At 39.4% G+C, this 20,942-nt stretch overlaps 1 pseudogene; it reads left to right on the forward strand.

Annotated features, from left to right (window-relative positions):
• Positions 1 to 270: 270 nt before the first annotated feature.
• LOC121161105 lies at positions 271 to 368 on the forward strand (annotated as a pseudogene).
• Positions 369 to 20,942: the final 20,574 nt, after the last annotated feature.

Raw genomic sequence — 20,942 nt, forward strand, 5'->3', positions numbered from 1 at the left:
GTTTGTATATTTGCACTTAGATTCTTCCCTCAAAGTCTCTAAGGGTATCATCTAATGTCACTTGCCTCCCACCCCTGGCATCTCTGGGTGCTGCTGTAGTTTGACTGCAAGCAACAATCCCTCCCTTGCTCCTAACTAAATAAGGAATTACAAATTAAGATTAATTAAGAATCGTGTGCAGTAGAACATTCCAGCTATAGTACCCCTAACAAGCTCATTCACTGAATAAACCACTTAGGGTAACATTGAGGAAATTCTGTAATGGATAAAAATATCTTAAGGTATTTACTACCAAGATTGGAATGATACAGACATCATGGCCTCTGTGCAAGCATAACACACAAATTCTTGAAGCGTTCCATATTAAAAAAAAAAAAGTGTTTGGAAAACCATGTCACCATTGTCCCAAAAGTATGAATTTGCTCTAAAGCATAACTTATGACTTAGTCTCCAATCCCTTCACTACTTATTTTATTGATTAATATATAAGGTTAATTCAAACCAATACTGGAATAAAGTAGATAACAATAATGCTTAAGTAGGATTAATAAGCCTACGAATAGTTGAGATAACTTAGGGTTTATGTTTCTTGTTGACTGGATGGTTTATTAGCGCTCCTACATTTTATCACATGTGTTTCTACTTAATATATTATGTTTGCATTGCCAGCACATTACTTACAGACTTCATTCACTGGTTTCAGCAATTGAAGGCCTTTTTCCATTTGCTGACAGATGCTTTAAATTACATAACCATGTTTTCTTATACTTTATACTTTCTTGCACCTTTCGCTAGAGTACGCTCTTTACTCTTTCTTCTTCATCTTTCAAGGATCAGTTAAAGCATCACCATCTCCAGAAAGCACCCGCCCATATCCTAGCTCTATTTTTCTGTAACATTTCATGTGAATGTTGATCATACCACTTACCTCGCTGTACAATAATTTTTCCTTAATGACCAGAGACTTTCTATTTTCTTTCTCATAGTGTTTCCTATAGCTCAGATATTGCAATAAACATAATGATTCTTTGAAAAATGTCCTTAAATAAAAACAAAATTAAGACAGACTGTTCCTTTGGTATGCTATGGCTTGGTTTAAGATTTTTCAACATCATGGCATTGAGAAAACAACAAGCATCAGGTAGAAATTGTAGTTTGAATTTTAAAGTTTAATCTTCTCCCAGGCGCTAGTGATGCTCTGCATATTACTCATTTATAATACTGACCAGTGGCAGTTAGAACCAAATCACCCAGTCAGTCACACAATCATTGCTGAAGACAACTGAAACTCCTCAGTGCTGTTTTCAGTATTTTTGGTAGATACAGAAAAGCATAAACCACATGTGATGTTCAACACTTTACTGTGCAGTTGGCTCTATGGTTGATGAAGTCTGTCCAACTGCAAGTTAATGTGTTTGCTGATAATATGCTGGATAGTTAAGGTACATCAGGGTATGCTATGTATGTTATGGTGCTGTGGGTTGGTTACATTACAAGATGTTTAGTTTAAAGATATTTTCAACTTAAAGTTGAATTTTCATGTACAAACCTATCATATGTCAGAGTATGATTTTTACACATGTGTTTATGCATATAAATATAAAATGCTAGGTATATTTAGTACTTTCATTTAATCACTCTCACTAGAAAGGAAAATAAAGAAAAGCAGGCCTTGGCTGAGATTTGGATTGCTCAAGAGAATACTGGTGGAGACATAGCATATTAAAATAGTGTTTAAAAAGACCATCCCATCCCTTGACATTCTGGTACACATTGGGAACTGGAAAGTTACTTATCAATAGAAAACATTTTATACAAAATTCTATGAGCTTTTCCTTGTAATGAAAACAAAATTACTGTTACTGATAATAGTATTAGTCTAAATCAGTTTGCTTGGTAAAATAAGCTTTCTAAGCCATTAAAAAACAAATGGCATTTGCACTCTTTAAAATGAAAATTTCGATTTTCAACATGTGTGTCATCCATGTGGTTTGCTGGTTAAATCCAAGAACAAAGACATCAATAGCAAATGTGAAATAGTATTTAAAAGTTTATGTCACTCCCAGATTTTCCTTATATTTGGCTTGATTACTCTCAGCCACCAGCCTCAGTGATTCCACTGAGTTGCATGATCCCTCATTTTCCTGTTCTGTTATACTCACTGACCTTTGAGAATATCCCCAGCTCTTCCTACATCTTTTAGCAAACCTCCCTTCAGGACACTCTTTGGGTTGAGTGAGAATGAAACAAGGAACACTATGCCTCTGCCTCTGCACTAAAACAGCCATAGAACTAATCATGCAATTTTCAGAAGTGTGGTGGTAATTATGGCACATTTCGAATAAGTTCATTCTGAAGAATATGTATGCGTATATCTTTTTATTCTTTATATAATGAGCTTATGATATTCAACTATCTATGAGTGTTCAAAGATCCAGGAGTAAGAGCTTGCAATTGTTTTGATTTAATTTGTCTAAAAGAGACAGAGATAATTCAAAATATGTGACAGGGAAAATGATGTGCTGATTCTGATGACAGGAAGGTAGCAGAAAAAAAGAAGAGCAATTATAATTCCTATGGATATAATTTGTGAAATAACACAGTCTTCAAAAGTTAAAAATCATGTATTTTCTCTTTTATGTACTAGTTATTATAGAATACAAAAGTCTAGGATTAAATCAGACTTCTTGTGATCTGGTGATTTTTTTTAATCCTAACTCATACTTCTGTAGAAATATATTCTTTGTGCTTTTTGCTTGTTGAATATTATGCATAGTGTACATTAAGTCTAATGATTACTGAGTGGAATGAAATTACAAGCTTTGTAAAAATTAAAAGAATAAAAATAGAAAATGATTTGAAGGAAAAAGGCAAGTATGAAATACATAAAATCTGTTCTCTTTATAGTAATAATTTTCAAGTAATATAACAAGAAGTGAGAGGAAGAGAGAGAGGGAGAAAACATGAGTTAGGTGATCTGTCTTCTAATTTACTCCCCAGTGCTTACAACAGCTAGGGTTGGACCAGGTCAAATCCAGAAGCCAGTTGAGCATTTAGGTATCACTGAAGACATTTATTGCCTGGTACTCCAATGGGTAGGATAACTTGGATGTGAAAGAGGGAAGATTCCACTCCCCACTGGCTTGCAGACATAGGCACATTATGAAGGCGTATGCATGTCCACTCACTATAGTTATTCCCATCAGGAATATCTTGCAAAATACGGAGGCCTGTTCTTTCTCTCTACCTAATCCCTGCATGATTTTACTACCTAATCCCTTTTGACAAATCTTGTTTATGATATGATCAATGATTGTCCATTACCTAATCTTAAATGTTGATTAGGGCATCGGGCAGGTGAGCAGAAGCCAACACCCAGTTTAACTCAAATGTATTATATGAAGGTAGCTAGGTTTCTTATGTAAACTTCCATGAGAGTTTAAAAATTTGTTTTTCCTTAACCATTTCAGCCATCTTATATACTTAAGCTTTCCCCCAATTTTGCAATTTGTGGTTAACTCCTTCCACTGTCTCAGACAACTAGTATCTTTTAATGCAAAGGTTTCAAAAGCATCAAGATGGGGACATCTGTCTACAATATGGATGGTGAACCCATGGAGAGTCTGTCCCTGAAGCAGGACAATCATTTTGAAAACAGGTGTTATCCAAAAGCTGCACACCTGCTGTGGTGCACTTATCCGCCCTTCTCAACCTGGCATCCGTTTGGCAGCTTAAAAGAAAGAAAATTTGTTAGACAAATGAATATAATCAATTTCTGGCTGTAGTAGACTGGATTCTTTCATTCTATTATTGAACATTGACAGAGACTCGGGCATTGCAAATATTATATAGGCACTTGATCAAAATATACATCAAAAGTGGGAGTCCAGCCTGATGGGAGAAAATCCCCCAAAAGAAGGAATTTAGAGACATACGGGTCAACCTACATATGAAGTCTGGAAGCCCAGGAAAAGAATTGAGGCAGGATAATTCTTTTCAGAGAAATAGTCAAAACAGATACCTTTTCTTCCTTTTTTCCTTGACAATATGCAGGAAATGGGAAATGCTTTCCATCTCCACTCTATTTTCTTCCAGATAGGAAAGCAACTCTACACTATGAGACTCTTTCTATGCATTCTCAAAAATGTATCACAGTTTGATCCTACCAAACTTTAACAAAGAAAATAAGTGGCTAATCTGTATCTGTAATGCTACCTGGTCACACTATAAATTAGGGGACCAAAAAACCTGATTAAAATGTGGGAACCTATACTATACTACCATTTTACAACTAGATCTGTTTTGCTATGAACACAGTAAATGGATGGAAGTCCTTATTATAAATTTTGATGGCATGTATGAAAAAAATCATGAACAGCTCTGAGTTATAAGCTGAACCCATTCACGTTAGCCTCATTCAAGCAACAGCTGAGAACCCATTGTGATGTAGAAACCCAGCACAAGTTGTGAACGCCATGCAATTCCTCTTGCAATACATTCGTTTCACCAGAAACAAACATATACACACACACACACACACGGAAAATAGCCTAGTTCAAGACTTGTGGGCTATCAGTATTCAACTTTTACAAAGCTTTAAGAGACTATTTGATTTTCAGTTTTAGGTTTTAGGATGTCTTTTTTCTACAGTACTATAGATATTTTCTGTCAGTTTCGAATTGTTTTTTAGTGGATTAGCAAATAAGACTTAAAGCAACAAACAGGATAGTGTTCCCGCATTTATTTGCACAAGTCATTGGAGCCTATTCAAAAATGTATGTCTTGAGGGGTGGGGAAAATGATTCAATGCAGATGACTTGCACATCTGATACCGTACCTGAAACTCCTATTTGGGGTACATAAGTAATACCCTTGAATTTCTTGATAAAATGTGGCTACAGGGTTTCCAAGAAGACCATACATCTGGTCCACCAGGAAATAAGTATTTGAGGTTGAACCTAACTCCTGGGAAATGAACTTGGCCTCAGGATATAGAAATACAACAAATTCCTACTCCTGCAACTTTAAGACATCTTAAGACATTTCTACAATTAACAGGATTTATACATTATAGATTGTTAGCATAAGGAAATTGTAAGGTTCCTATGTAAGTCCCTCAGGAGCAAGTAAGAACATGACCTCTTTTGGAAAACAGAACAAAACACAGCTTTTTCCCTAATATGTTAATTTTTAATGTATTTTTGCATACTTTAAGAGTTTTGCTGAAAAATTTCTAGTTGTAGTTATCAATGAATGTGGTTATATTTGTCAAAGGACACTGATAACAACTGACTAGGACTAAGTGCTAAGGAGGCCCAACTCAAGTGTTCTTAGCAGCTAAGTATTATCAAGAAGCAAAGGCTGTTGTGATGAGTACTGCATGGTGACTTGTAATCTATCACCCTGTTGGATACTTTTATAAAATTTAACACAGATATCTTCTTTAATGTCTACAAATAATGGTGGATGCCACTTTATTGTCAAAGGACACCTTCAAAATTACATTTGGACAAGAAAACATCCTTTATATCACACAGCAGATATATTCTTTACTAAAATGAAAGTGCTTTCATTAACTGACAGATAAAAGTATACCAGATCAGGGCCCAGCTCGATGGCACAGTAGTTAAGGGATCCCATATGGGTGCTGGTTCTAATCCTGGCAACCCCACTTCCCATCCAGCTCCCTGCTTGTGGCCTGGGAAAGCAGTCGAGGATGGCCTAAAGCTTTGGGACCCTGCGCCCGCATGGGAGACCCGGAAGAGGCTCCTGGCTTCCGATCGGCATAGCACTGCCCATTGCGCTCACTTGGGGAGTGAATCCGGAAGATCTTCCTCTCTGTCTCACCTCTCTGTATATCCGCCTTTCCAATAAAAATAAAAAAGTAAAATCTTTAAAATAAAAAAGTATACTAGATCCTCATTCTATACAATTCTCACATCAAAATAACACACTGCTCTACTTTCAAACTGACTGCCTTTTGCAATGCTCAGAGAAAAATGGACCTCTTCAATCTTCTGCTGAGGCTGCTGTTTTGGCCTATGATAGCAGAAGGCACCCAAAGCAGCGATTCCTGATCAATGCACATGAGATTTGGCTCACAGATCAGAGCAGTAATGTCAGAGATGAGTCACAGACCAGAAAATTCCTGAAGCTCATCCTGTTTTCTCAGGAACCGCAGTTCAATCAGCAGAATTGATTGCTTTAACAAGCACACTAGAACCATGCAATTACAAAAGAATTAATGTGCATGTACTGATTCCCTTTATATAAAGTTCCTCTTTTTCATCCTACTGTCTACACAGGCCATCTGGGGGGTTAGATATTTGATGGTCCAAGATACACCTATTAAATATGCATCTCAGACATCTTGTGAATGTTCATATGCTGCAGAGACCTTCAAAAAGGATGAGATGACATTTTCTTAGGTAATTCTTGGGTTACAATACCACCAATAAATCTGATATTTTAGCATTTAATCCAAGCAGGCACCAAATACTGAAGCCTTAAAATATCAGAGGAAGAGGTGTGGACCAAAGAGCAAGGATATCTCAAAAATGGGAGATGATGTTAATGAGAGGAGATAACATGCGTTCTTCAAGCATCACAGAGAAAACATGTAAGGATTATATGATTCTTGCAGTTTTGGGGGAGACAAAGTTAAGAAAATATGTAGTGAATTGTTTTCCGAAAATAGCTAAACAAGAAATATCCAATGAAGAATATTGGCACATATTTTAAAACATCATGTTCTAACAAATCAACTTATTATCAAAGATATCTTTACCGGATGAACAAAAACTTCCCTATTAGAATTGAAAGAGCTCAGAAAGTGGCTAAAAATATTCTTAGAGGAAGTTGTCCTTTTTTTTTCTAGCATCCCAAGATCACCACAAAGTGAAAATAGGCCTTCTTTCATTTTCCAAATTCCAGTAAAATAGAAAGGGGCAAACAGAATATAAAGATAAATATGAGAAAAATGTCAGGATGAATATACACTGTATATCTTCAGGATGGTTGGACTAAAGGGAACTTGATCCACAGAAGCACTGTTCAAAATTTTCAAGGAATCCAGATATGTGAAGATGCTCTCCTGCAGTCTCCCCCTTCTCTTTCAGCTTGCAAGCTACCAATTTGCATTCCTGGCTAGCACCACCCCCGTGAGCAAGTCAGTTCAGGCTCTAACAGATTCACTAGCCAATGTTTTCTATGAGCAGATTCTTTTGGAATTTCATTGAAGGCATGGAGCTAATCTGGAAAAGCATGGCTGAGCTCTCAGACAGAATGGGCCTAAGCTAAAGGATTCATCTACTACCGAGGTTCTGCTGTTAGAAAGTAGATGCGTCAGTCACAACGCTATCCTTTCATGTCATGTTATGCAACTTCTTTATATAAAGTCCAGTTTAAAGACAGTTCTCTTATACCTCCAGTCACGTGAAGTTTTCCTAGGAATATCCTAGGAGATCCCAGATGATTATTTACAACTTTATGTGGGAAGGAACACAGCATCTGTAGAATTTTGCTTTGGAAGCAGTGAGTTTTTACATATCAAATATCCGATAAATGCCCAATAAGTGTGTAAAGTGGTCCCAGTTGCTTTTGTAGGACCATCCCAGGAAAATCTTTCTGGCCTGGTACCAAGAGGACTATTTGGTCTGGGAACACTATGCATTGTCTTTGCAGTAGATATTTAAAATTTCATTTCCAGATTCCCCTTTTCCAGAATAATCTCAATCTTTGATCTCTGCCTCACTTCTGAAGTTCTTTTTCTTAAGATGGAGGGGAGCAGGGAGTGCAGAACAATCTCTGTTTTGGCTTTCTCAAATCACCCTCTGATTTAAAGTTTATATTGAATAGTTACTCAGAGCAATGTTTGGGAAATATTACATTGATTTCTCAGATAAATTATTAGGATAAAAATGAGTTAATGCACAAGTTTAGTAACTTGTCAAGCAAGGATTTAAACCACTGACATCTCCAGAGACCACGTTTATTATTTACTTCGCATCTTTTTCTCATGATACTTTGTTTATATAATTTTGAAATTTGAAGAATACTGTCACTTTTTCTGCACACAGATACTAGAAAGCCTATTGTTGCCAGCCGCATCTGCATGTACTGGCTACATGCCGTACCCAAAATGGCGCCGGCCGGAAAAGCCACACCTTGGTTCCTGGTACTGCGTAGCTTTCGTGGTACTGCGCAGGCGCCTAGCACATGCCCAGTGAGCTGAGGCGTGGCCGGCGCATGAACACTGGGACTGACGAATCCAGTCGCCCAGGACCCTGCGTAATCATGACGCCGACCTATCATCGGCGGAGGCGGGGCCAGTCAGTACATAAGAGCAGACAGCCTGCCGGGATCTGAACCTTTCCCTCCTCATCTTGGTGCGCGCAATAAAGGTTACCGCAGAAGACTTCACTCGCGTCTGCCTCTTATCGCCGGACGATAAGAAACGTGGGCGCGACAGCCTATCCCATGGAATCTTAGACACAAATATCAGTCACCATAAGCTACATTCTCCCATGAAAGTGAAAGCTTAAGAACTGAATTCATATTCTAGAGACTAAAGGCCTTAACTTACACACGATGAATCCTGTATGGAAGCCAGTTCCAATCTCTGCAGCCCTGCTTCCCATCCAGCTGCATTCTCGTGTCCTCGGAAAGCAGTCAAGGACAATCCAAAGTCTTTGGACACTGCACCCACATGGGAGGCTCCTGGAAGAGGCTCCTGTGGAGTGAATCAATAGACAAAAGATACTCCTTTCTGTCTTTCTTCCTTCTGTATATCTGATTTCCAATAAAAATAAATAAATCTTTTAAAAATAATTTAATTTATGTGTTGGTGTCTTATTAAATAATCATCAATTCTAAGATTCCCATTAACCCTGGAAACTAAAAATGTTATTTATTTACAATTGAAGAATATCATGTAATATGATTACCCAACACAAAGTCCAAACTGATAATTCTTAAATAAAAAATACATTAGCAGGAAGAAATCACTCAAATTTATTTGTAAAGAATATGAATTTTACATGACAAAAGAACCTTGCAAAATCAATACACAAAGACCTAGACAACAATATATCTTCATGAATAGTCACACAAATGTACATTTGGAGAACTGAAAAAAATGTTCTAATGGTAATAAATTAAGATTAGGGAAAATACAGTGAGACCCATTCGGATTCTTAATGGCATCAATGGAAGCAGTCATAGATTCTACTTTCCAGAGGGATTCAGGACCGAGATGAAGGGCATCAATGACTTTACCATGAATGACGATTTCCCAATATCCTTGTCTAAAAGCGTGAGGATGCCAAAGTGTCATATTTTAGAATATGTCATTCTGACACCCGGTATGACTAAAACCTGAATTATAAGGACTTCATTAAACTCAACCTGAACAGCCAGTCTCTCTTTCCTTATGGCCTCTCCATTTTACCTTTCAGACAGTTTTATATAGTTGTTCAGAAAGAAATTGCCCTGGGATAAATATGAAAACACTTGTCATCTTAGTATGACAGGTGGAAAAGAGGCTCAGGACCTGAACAATAATCATTTAATTGTTTTTGATTGCTTGGGGGCTACTAGGGAGTCTCAAAATGATGCCTGGGGAATTGTGTGATAAAAATGTGATGGGAGGATGTATTATGATTTGAACTCCAGAATCTAGTTAGACTCACAAAATTGTGACACAAATAAATAAGTGACAGAGAAAGAAAAAAAAACAGACGTTTTTCAAGTTCTCTTCACTGTTTGAGGCTTTAGTTAGAAGTCTGTGACGTACTTGCTTTAGCAGCACATATAGTAAAATTGGAGAGATCTGTTTGCTAACATGCCTTTGTCCTTGAGAAAATCAGTTAATTTTTGTGTTTATCAAATGAATAATAAGATATATGTAAATCAGGTGAAGTACTTGTTTATTGTGCATTGGCAAAAATTTTTTTGAACAAAGGCATGGTGAAGGCATATGAAGTTATCTCCTAAAGCTTTCATGTAGGAATACTTAAAAGATCTTCAGAAAATTGGTAAGTCTGCTTACATGTGTTACCATAATCCTGGCTTTGGAAAAATGATCAAATAAGTATTACTATACATGGTATCTATAAAAATGATGAATACATTCAAAGAATTTATGAGAGGTAAGCATATGATTACGTAGATAATGTCTTAAAGTATGAAAGTTTAGGTTTCGAGAGGTTTTAAGATGGCTGACGTAGGAGGAAGGCTGTGAGGGAGCGTTCAGCGAGATAGGGATAAAACGCTACAGAAGCAGCAAAGAGGAACAGCAGGGAACCGCAGGGAGAGGTCTGTGAAGCTCCCTGGGACAGTGTGGAGCCAAAAAGATCCACACAACTCGGAAGAACAACGAGAACGGAGCAGGACAAAGGTAGAGAAACCGACATCCCACTCCAGACCTGCAGAGTCACTTTTGAAAACGGCCTGACGGGAGACGCGGCCAGCTCGGAGGCAGGGAGATCGGGTGGATCGTCGCCGGCGGGAAGCCTTTGACAGCGGCGGAGGCAGACTGCAGCAGACTCCGTTTGGTGAGGGGGGGGGGTTGACGTGGCAGCCTCCGCATTCCTAGCCCCCTACTGAGGTTCCAGCCTATGAGAAGGCGGGGCAGGCAGCCTGAAACGGTTGGATCTGTGCCTTGGGAACTACGCACAGTGGTGTTGGTGGTGAGGGAAGGCGCCTCGGGTGTTCCAGCGCTGAGGGGGGCCAGTGCGTCTCGGTGCGCAGAGGCTGCTGGCGAGGATCTGGAGTCCCCCACATCCTGCCTGGTGGAGGATTCTGATCGCTGCCTGCAGCAGCCGCCTCCGCAGCACAGGTGTCAGGTGTCAGGTGTCAGGAGAGCTCCCAGTTTTGGGAAGTGTAGCGCTGTGTGTCCCTGGCACGCAGGTACCACTCCCATAGGGTGAACTGCTCACTCCTAGCCTCCCACCCCGCAGTTCTGAGCGTGGGCGACCCACCAGGAGAGCTCTGAAAACTCCTGCATCACACTGACACGGTGAGAACCTGCCGTGAAGTCATTATAACAGGGCGCCTGGGTCACTCCTCCGCTAAGGGCCTGTGTGGGGGAGCCACACGGGAGCAGGGGCTCTGAACACCCACACACCACGAGTGGTGGATTCACTGCACAAGAGCCACGCCTGGAAAGTGCCTCACCCACAGTCCCGTGTGTGGGAGACGCAACAGGTGGGCCCTGAAAAACCCTGCAGTCCCTGACACGGAGAACGCAGGGAGAAAGCACATAAAACCTTCTAAGCCCTGGGGATTCCCGCACAGGGGGCACACCCAGAGAGCGCCTCCATCCCTCCACGCCCTGGGGTGTCACACCTGTAGAAGAGGTGCCCAGAGTGTGCCTGGAATCCACTGGGCCCCCAAGGTGGTGCTCTACAGCCCCGGGCCCTGAGAACGCACCAACGGTGCCTTGAAAATTACCACGCCCGGCAACACCACGCCTGCAGGCTCCAATCTCTACAGGAAAGCACCTGACAGCCCCTCAACACACGGGTCCATTTGCCCCACCAGAATACACCAACGCAATGGGAAAAACCACCAGAAAGAGTTGTGCTCCAGATGAAAGAGCCAGCACCCCACCAAACAAGGGCCAAAAGCCATTATCAATATCGGCGATGCGAGATGAAGACATGGAAGTGTTACCAACAAAGGAATTGATGAAAATAATGCTAAAATCTCTCAGAGACGTGGACACAAAGCTGGAAGACCTCCAGAACCGCATAATCACCGAAATACAACAAATCAAAACCAAACTGGATGCCCAAGAGAATAAAATTGAAAGCCTCATCAACAGAATAAATGCGGCAGAGGAAAGGATCTCTGAAACAGAAGACACACAAAATGAAGGTGTCCAGCGAATTAAACAGCTGGAGACAAACCTCAGCAAAACTAATAAAATGATGCAAGAGATGAAAGATTACCTTAGAAAACTGAATATTCGGATCATCGGCCTCCCCGAGGGAGTAGAAAGAGAATCTGGGATGCAAGCAGTGCTTGATGAAATTATACAGGAAAACTTCCAAAACACTTGGAACACAAATCCACCCCGCATACAGGACGGACAGAGAACTCCCAACAGACATGATCCAAAGAGATCTTCACCCAGACACACGGTGCTCAAGTTCTACTCCAATGAAGACAAAGAAGGAATCCTGAGACAAGTACGAAGTAGAGAAAAGATCACATACAGGGGAAAACCCATCAGAATCACTGCTGACTTCTCCGAAGAGACCCTACAAGCAAGGAGAGAATGGACAAAGATCTTCCAAGTCCTGAAACAAAAACAACTGTCAACCAAAAATAATCTACCCAGCAAAGATCTCATTTGTATATGAGAACGAAATCAGATACTTCAATAGCAAAGAAAAACTAGAAGAATATGTCTACACAAAACCAGCTCTGCAAAGTCTCCTTAGAAATGCGCTAGTCCCGGACAAAAAGGAGGCAAATCACAAACAAAGTTGGCAAATAAGAAGGTCTCCAAACTAAAGGCCACACAAACAAGACAATTACATAGGCAACAACACACACACAACACAATCACATGGCAGGGCAAAATTGCAACCTCTCAATTTTAACTCTCAACACAAATGGTCTAAATTCACCAATCAAAAGACAGAGATTAATAGAATGGATCATCAAACAAGACCCAACCATCTGTTGCCTACAAGAAACGCATCTAACCAGAAAGGATGCAAAGAAACTGAAAGTGAAGGGATGGAAAAAGATATTTCACGCCAATAGACGAGAAAAAAAAGCTGGGGTAGCTATCCTAATTTCAGACGAAATAGATTTCATTCTAACTAACATCAAAAGAGACAGGGAAGGCCATTTTATACTGGTGAAAGGAATGATCCATCAAGAAGCAATCACCATCATTAATGTTTATGCACCGAATCTTAATGCACCTAGTTACGTAAAGCAATTACTTACAGACTTAAGGGAAGACATAGACACCCGCACAATTCTTGTAGGCGATCTCAACACACCTCTAACAACAATGGACCGGTCTACGAAACAAAAACTCAACAAAGAAACAACAGAGCTCACACAAACAATAGAACAACTGGACTTAGTAGACATATATAGAACTTTTTATCCTAAGGCCACAGACTATACATTCTTCTCAGCGGTGCATGGCACCTTCTCCAGAATCGACCACATGATAGGACATAAAGCGAATCTAAACAACTTCCAAAACATTAGTATCATACCATGTACCCTCTCAGACCACCATGGGATGAAACTGGAAATCAACAACTCAAAACTCCCCAGGAAGTATAGGCACTCTTGGAAATTGAACAATATGCTATTAAACGAACAATGGGTCAGAGAAGAAATTAAAGATGAGATCAAAAAATTCATGGAAACCAATGAAAACTCTGATACTACATTCCAAAACTTGTGGGACACCGCCAAAGCAGTGCTACGAGGTAGATTCATCGCAATCGGAGCGCATGTCAAGGCCCAAGAAAGACGCCAAATACAGGAACTAACCACACACCTCCAGGATCTGGAAAAACAGCAGCAGAAGAGTCCCACGCACAATAGGAAACAAGAAATCATCAAAACAAGGGAGGAGATAAACCAAATAGAAATCAAAAAAACTATACATAAAATCAACAAATCAAAAAGTTGGTTTTTTGAGAAAATAAACAAAATAGACACTCCACTGGCCCGATTGACCAAAAAAAAAACAAGAGAAAGTGAGAATCAACAGCATTAAAGATGAAAAAGGCAACATAACAACAGACACTGCAATCATTAAGAAAATAATTAGAAATTACTACAAAGAACTGTACTCCCACAAATTTGAGGACCACCAAGAAATAGAAAAGTTCTTGGACTCCCACCATTTACCAAAACTCAGTCCGGAGGCAACTGCAGAATTAAATAAACCCATAACCGAGGTAGAGATTGAAACAGTCATCAAGGATCTCCCAACGAAAAAAAGCCCAGGCCCAGACGGCTTCACTACAGAATTCTACAAAACATTCCGAACAGAACTAACCCCAATCCTCTACAAGCTCTTCAAAACAATAGAGGAGGAAGCAACCCTCCCAAACTCATTCTATGAAGCCAACATCACCTTAATCCCAAAACCGGATAGAGAACCATCAGAGAAGGAAAACTACAGACCTATTTCTCTGATGAACATTGATGCTAAAATTCTCAACAAAATCCTAGCCAATAGAATTCAAAAAATCATCAGACAGATCATTCATCCGGATCAAGTAGGATTCATCCCTGGAATGCAGGGATGGTTCAACATTCGGAAATCCATAAATGTTATAAACCATATCCAAAAACTGCAAAACAAGAACCACATAATAGTTTCAATAGATGCAGAAAAAGCTTTCGACAAAATCCAACACCTCTTCATGCTAAAAACTCTAGCCAAAGTAGGCATAGATGGGAAAATCCACAACATAATTAAAGCAATTTATGAAAAACCCAACGCCAGTATCATACTGAATGGAGAAAAGCTAGAACCCTTCCCACTGAGATCTGGAACAAGACAAGGGTGCCCACTATCACCACTGCTATTCAACATAGTCCTAGAGGTACTTGCAGAGGCCATAAGACAAGAAAAAGAAATCAAAGGCATACGTATAGGAAACGAAGAAGTCAAGCTTTCACTATATGCAGATGACATAATCCTATACATAGAAAAACCAGGAGACTCAATACAGAAACTGCTAGAACTTATACGAGAGTTTGGCAGAGTGGCGGGGTACAAAATTAACGAACGAAAATCAACAGCCATAGTGTACGCAAATAACACCAAGATGGAAGAAGATCTAACCAACAGGATACCATTCAAAATAGCAGAGAGAAGTATGAAGTATTTGGGAATAAATCTAACCAAAAGTGTAGGAGACCTATTCGAAGAAAACTACAAACTATTTAAAAAGGAAATTGAACAAAACCTCAAAAGATGGAATAACATCCCGTGCTCCTGGATAGGCAAAATCAATATCATTAAAATGTCTATACTACCACAAGCAATATACATTTTCAACGCAATTCCAATCAAATTGCCCAAAACATTCTTCACGGAACTGGATACAATGATTCAAAAGTTCATCTGGAAACACAAAAAACCACGAATAGCTAGAACCATCCTGAAAAATAAGAATTTAGCAGGGGGAATCACAATCCCGGACCTCTGGACATACTATAGAGCAGTGGTTATCAAAACAGCCTGGTACTGGCACAAAGACAGAAAGGAAGATCAATGGAATAGAATAGAAGCACCAAAAGGGAATCCACACAGATACAGCCAATTAATCTTTGACAAAAAGACCAATGACAGCTTAAGCAAGTGGGAAGGACTCTTTAGTAAATGTTGTTGGGACAACTGGCTGATAGCCTGTAGAAACAAAAAGATAGACCCACATCTATCACCATACACTAAGATCCAATCTACATGGATAAAAGACCTAAACCTACATCCAGAAACCTTCAAACTCTTGCAAGAAAATGTAGGAAATACCCTGCAAGACCTAGGAGTAGGTCCCGACTTTCTAAGAAGGACACCAAAAGCAATAGCAGTTGAGAACAGAATAAACAAATGGGACCTCATCAAACTAAGAAGCTTCTGTACAGCAAGGGAAACAATCAACAAAGTAAAAAAGCAACCCACAGAGTGGGAGAAGATCTTTGCACACGATATAGGCGATAGGGGGCTAATTTCCAGGATATACAAAGAACTTCAAAACAACCAAAAAACCAAAACAAACAAGCCACTCAAGAAATGGGCACGGGAAATGGGCAAACATTTCACAAAGGAACAAGTCCAAATGGCAAACAAACATATGAAAAAATGTTCCAGCTCCCTAGCAATAAGGGAAATCCAAATTAAAACATCGATGAGGTACCACCTAACACCAGTAAGATTGGCCCACATAAACAAGAACACCAACGACGCTTGCTGGCGAGGATGCGGGGAAAAGGGAACCCTACTCCACTGCTGGTGGAGCTGCAAATTGGTACAGCCTTTATGGAAATCAGTCTGGAGAACACTCAAACAACTCAAAATCTGCATACCATATGACCCAGCAATAGCACTCCTAGGAATATATCCAAAACACCTGTTTTACGACAAACCAACATGCATCCCTATGTTCATTGCAGCACAATCAGTAATTGCGAAAAACATGGAAGCAACCGAAATGCCCATCAGCAGAAGATTGGATAAGAAAGCTTTGGTTCATCTACTCCATGGAATACTACTCAGCTATTAAAAAAAACAAAATGCAGTTCTTTGTGGCTAAATGGGCACAACTGGAAACTATAATGCTAAGGGAAATGAGCGAATCCCAAAAGATTAGATACCACATGTTTGCCTTGATTTAACCTGTAATTTTTGTATGGTTGTTTGTTATTTTTTGAACCTGTCATTGATACTGTCTCAACCCAGATGTTTCGAAGAATGGAACTTGCATTATTTTTAACATATTGTTTACCCAATACTATGTCAATTAATTCCATAATGTTGTATAATGATACTGAGGCCTTGTTGGGGCTTTTAACTGACTGGATCTTTACTCTGTTAGACCTATCTTCAGACCATAGAAGGTCTCCCCAAGAGGCCACTGAACTTATCTGGACAATAAGACGCTGAACTTTATGCTAGGCATGTGTTTGCAAGCAATGAATCTCAACTGAACTTGAACTATGGTTATGCAACAAGGTGGAGGAATCCACCATGGGGGGAGGGGTATGGGAGGGGTGGGGGGGATCCCCAGCGCCTATAAAACTGTACTACATAATATAATGTAAGCAACAATAAAAAAAAAAAAAAGAAAGCTTAGGTTTCAGAAAAGATACTGCTCTTCCTTCCAAAGCAATGTTTGAGAAAATGTGGGAAATATGTTTACTATGAGTAAAAACATGACAAAAGGCTCTTTTTTTTTTTTTAGCATTTTAGACATGGTGCAAAAGAAAGTCTGACATCCTTATGTCCAGTGCCTCAGCATCCTCACAGAATGGCAGGGAGAGATGCTGAGGGCTGAGCATGGAAACTGGGTTGTTGTTGTTGTTGTTGGTCACTGCACCTTCAATGTGTGGCATTAAAAAGATGTGTGACGTTTTATATGTATCTGTTGAATAAGAGATATTATCCTACTTTTCAGAAGGCTCATCACTGATACACTTTGCATTGCATATAAATTAATAGCTCTCTTGTTTGTCTGCAATAGAAGAAATTCAGAGAGAAAATCCAAGTATGTTATCTTAATGTTATTTTTAGTGTTGAGCATCCACAATTTTAAACGTTTCACTTGTTTAGTCCCTTTTTCTCAGGAGCAATAATATATGACAGAATTTGTAGATTTGTTGATTACAAAAATAAATATTTGTAAGAATTTATATAGAACAATCCCTAAGGATGATTGAAAGAGTTGCTATAGAACCCACAGAGTCAACTTTATCAATGCACAGTCAATTGCTGAAATCAGAAAGGTAGAAGAAAGGAGATGCTTATCTGAAACAAAGAGCAAAGAGTTAGGGAAGCACCACTCAATCCCCAGTTCCTTAAAGGATCAGAGTTACACTTTCTTGCAGATTGAACATGGGATGAAAGATGCGTGTTCAGCATGTGTCCTTGTTCTCGATTGGCCTCCTGTATGCATGAACTCAATTGAGCAGTGCCATCATGTAATTTAAGGAGTTCTGATAATAGCAAGGTAGACTCCAGTCTATCTGGGAGTTATGCTACAGTTGCATTCCTCCCAACCTTGTGAGTTCCTGGAAAAGAAACTCCTCAAGGCCAGATGGAACACTGTGATATTATAGATAGGGGAGGGGGAATAAATGATCTGGTGTGTCCCAGGGAATAAGGATCTTGTAGGGCTAGCTGTCCCACTTGCTCAGTTCAGGGGTAATGAGAGGCAAATTTTCTTTCATAACACCATGACAATGAAACCCTTTTTAAAGATGTATTTATTTTTATTGGAAAAGCAAATATACAGAGAGGAAAAGAGACAGAGAGGAAGATCTTCCATCTGATGGTTCACTCCCCAAGTGGCTGCAACGGCTGGAACTGAGCCAATCTAAAGCCAGGAGCCAGGAGCTTCTTCTGGGTCTCCCAAGTGAGTGCAGGGTCCCAAGGCTTTGGGCCATCCTAAACTGCTTTCCCAGGCCACAACAGGGAGTTGGATGGGAAGTGGGGCTGCCGGGATTAGAACTGGTGCCCATATGGGGTCCAGGCGCATGCAAAGCGAGAACTTTAACCACTACACTATTGCACCAGGCCCAACAATGAAATCTTAAGCTAAGGGAGGGAGGCTGAGAGATTATGGTAACAGAATGTCTTGATTTTTAGCATCTGCATTTAATGTTATGTATAGAAGTTCATTTCATAAAGGATTCCTCCACGCTTTCTGATGCCACCTGTAACACAGATGCATATGAGGCTGTTTTAAAATCAGAGCTTCCAAACAACTTAGGAGCAGTATCATATCTGACTCAAAATAATCTCAACAAAGGTTTCATAAATTCTCTTAAGACCTAAAGCTCCATGGGGACTATTTGAGTCTGGGGAAGTTCAAAAGAGACCTGAGCATAATTGCTTCCTCATTTGGCTCCTCTGAGACCTTCACTGCCTCATCATGAACATAGAGGTAATGACACTTGTTGCCTTGCATTCATTAGTGTAATAGCTTTAATGATTTCGTTTCCTCCTACCCTCCACATAAATTCAAATGGTTACCAAGAATGATAATGAACAGTGTTCAGCTACAAACCACTCAATCTAGTGTCCATATGCCAGAGATTGAGAAATGCAGAAGTATTACTTAGGAATACCATCTTTCTTTGTGCCAAATATGGTGACAGGCTGAAGCAGAAGTTGGACTTTTCCCTTGTTCTACAGTTTGAATATCTGAAAGTTTTTGCTGACCAAGGAAGATGTAAATGCATTTATCTTTCTGCAGCGTTAAGTGTTGTGGTGGCAAGATTCTGCATTAAATACTGAAGAGGGGACAAGGGAAAAGAGCCAAGTGAGAAGCAGGGAGTCTATTTCCATGAGGGAAAACACAAAAGTTCCCAAGTCCAAAGTGTATTTAATGGAAAGAGATTGATCCTGGTGTGTGCTTTGCATGCAGTGAGTACAAACGACTTTAAAGTAGGATAAAAGTGTCCACAGCAGTCCCAGGCATCTGATTTCATATGTATTCTTTTCTTTCATAACTAGAAATTGGCTACTGCTTATTGATGACATTGATTATCTTCAAAAAGCCAACAATCTTATTAAATATCAAAAGATCGAGTTCTTGGTTTAATCTTGAAGGAATACGTAATGTTCATGTTGCAGATGGTCTTCATTTGCAGACCAACTTCTTTCTGCCCATTATGCTGTTACACTGTGAAGCATAAAATAAACTAAATAATGGATAAATGCAGTGACACTTGCATTCCTTTAACAACTTGGCACTCATTTTTAAGAAAATGCTTCATATGAGGTTCTGATTTTTACAGTGCAAGCTAAAGTGCACATTTGTTTCTTTTTGTTGTTGTTGTTAACTGGTAGATTCCTTTGGTAGCCCTAGTACTGATTAACATGTCTAAGTATTCGGTTCTCAGAATAGGGTATTATATATGAATGAGGAATATTTACCACCAACTTGAGTGCCTTATCTTTCCTAGTTTGCTAGGAACAGTTATTTTTAAAACTTTGGGATTCTCATTAATATCCTATTGTGTTGCAGTATGATCTGATTTTAAATACTTAAGCTGTATTACATGCTTGTTTTCTGAGTTGGCTCTTTTAGCTATTCTTAATTTATTTAAAGTGAAGCATGGAAAACTATTCTGTATTCCTTCCTTAAGGGTCACTGATGGCACTCCTATAATAAAAGACAAGTTAATAAGAGAAAACCATTAAGCATTTATTTATTCTACTGTTTATATGACATGGTAGTTCTATTAATTAAGATAAAGTTATCCAGGAGATCTACTTTTTAAACTACTTTTATGGTCCACTTTTATCTTTACTTGAAATGCAGATTTACAAAGTGCAAAAGAAGGAGAGAGAAAGAAGCTCTTCTGTTCTCTGGTTCAATCCTCAAATGCCTGTGAGATAGAAGGTCTTTTATGATCTGGTTCACTCCCCCAAATGCCTATAAAGCCAGAGCTGAGCTGATCTGAAGTCAGGAGCTTCTTCGGAGTCTCCCACGTGGGTTCAGTGTCCAAAGTACTTGGACAACCCTCTGATACTTTCCCAGGTCTTAAGCAGGGAGCTGATAGGAAATGGAGCAGCTGGCACTCAAACCAATGCTCACTAGGATGCCAGTCCTATAGGCAGATGTTAGCCTGATATACCACTGTGATGGCTTGTGGGAAAACTGTTGTTTTCTTTGGTTCCTGGAATGTGTTTATACCAAAGGGCACGCTCTAATCATTATAGCAAACATGCCAACTTTTGGGGGATCATCTTCGGATAATCATTGAACTTGTGCACTTCAAGGGATTTGGTTTCTTAAACAACCTTTTGATAGGTGGGCTGAATGTCTGCCCCATAAATTTTTCTTGTTCATTTTGCTTGTAGCTGTTAACTAATTAACTTTCCTATCTCTTCCCTTCTCCATCCACCTTCTTTCATTTAAAAAAAAAATACAGTTTCATTTAACTTCGCAACCAGAGTCTTAGCACGGCATTTGGTCAACATTTCTACAAACAACTAATATAAAAAGAAATCTGCTATTCTTCAAGAGTATAGACACAGGCTATAAACAACATCAAATCCCAAGATGTAAAACTTACTCATCTAAATTACATTTCTTCTAAATCAGATCTGGGAGAACATTTGTCTTTTGGGAACTACTTTAGTTCTCTAAGGCTAATGATCTCTCAATGCAACTTTTTTATTGTTAAAGATGTGGTTTCATTTTTTTTGGGGGGGGGGGCGG

The sequence above is a fragment of the Ochotona curzoniae genome, unplaced genomic scaffold (genome assembly GCF_017591425.1).
Source record: "Ochotona curzoniae isolate NIBS_2020 unplaced genomic scaffold, NIBS_Ocur_1.0 contig_4612, whole genome shotgun sequence".
NCBI classification, from domain to species: Eukaryota; Metazoa; Chordata; class Mammalia; order Lagomorpha; family Ochotonidae; genus Ochotona; species Ochotona curzoniae.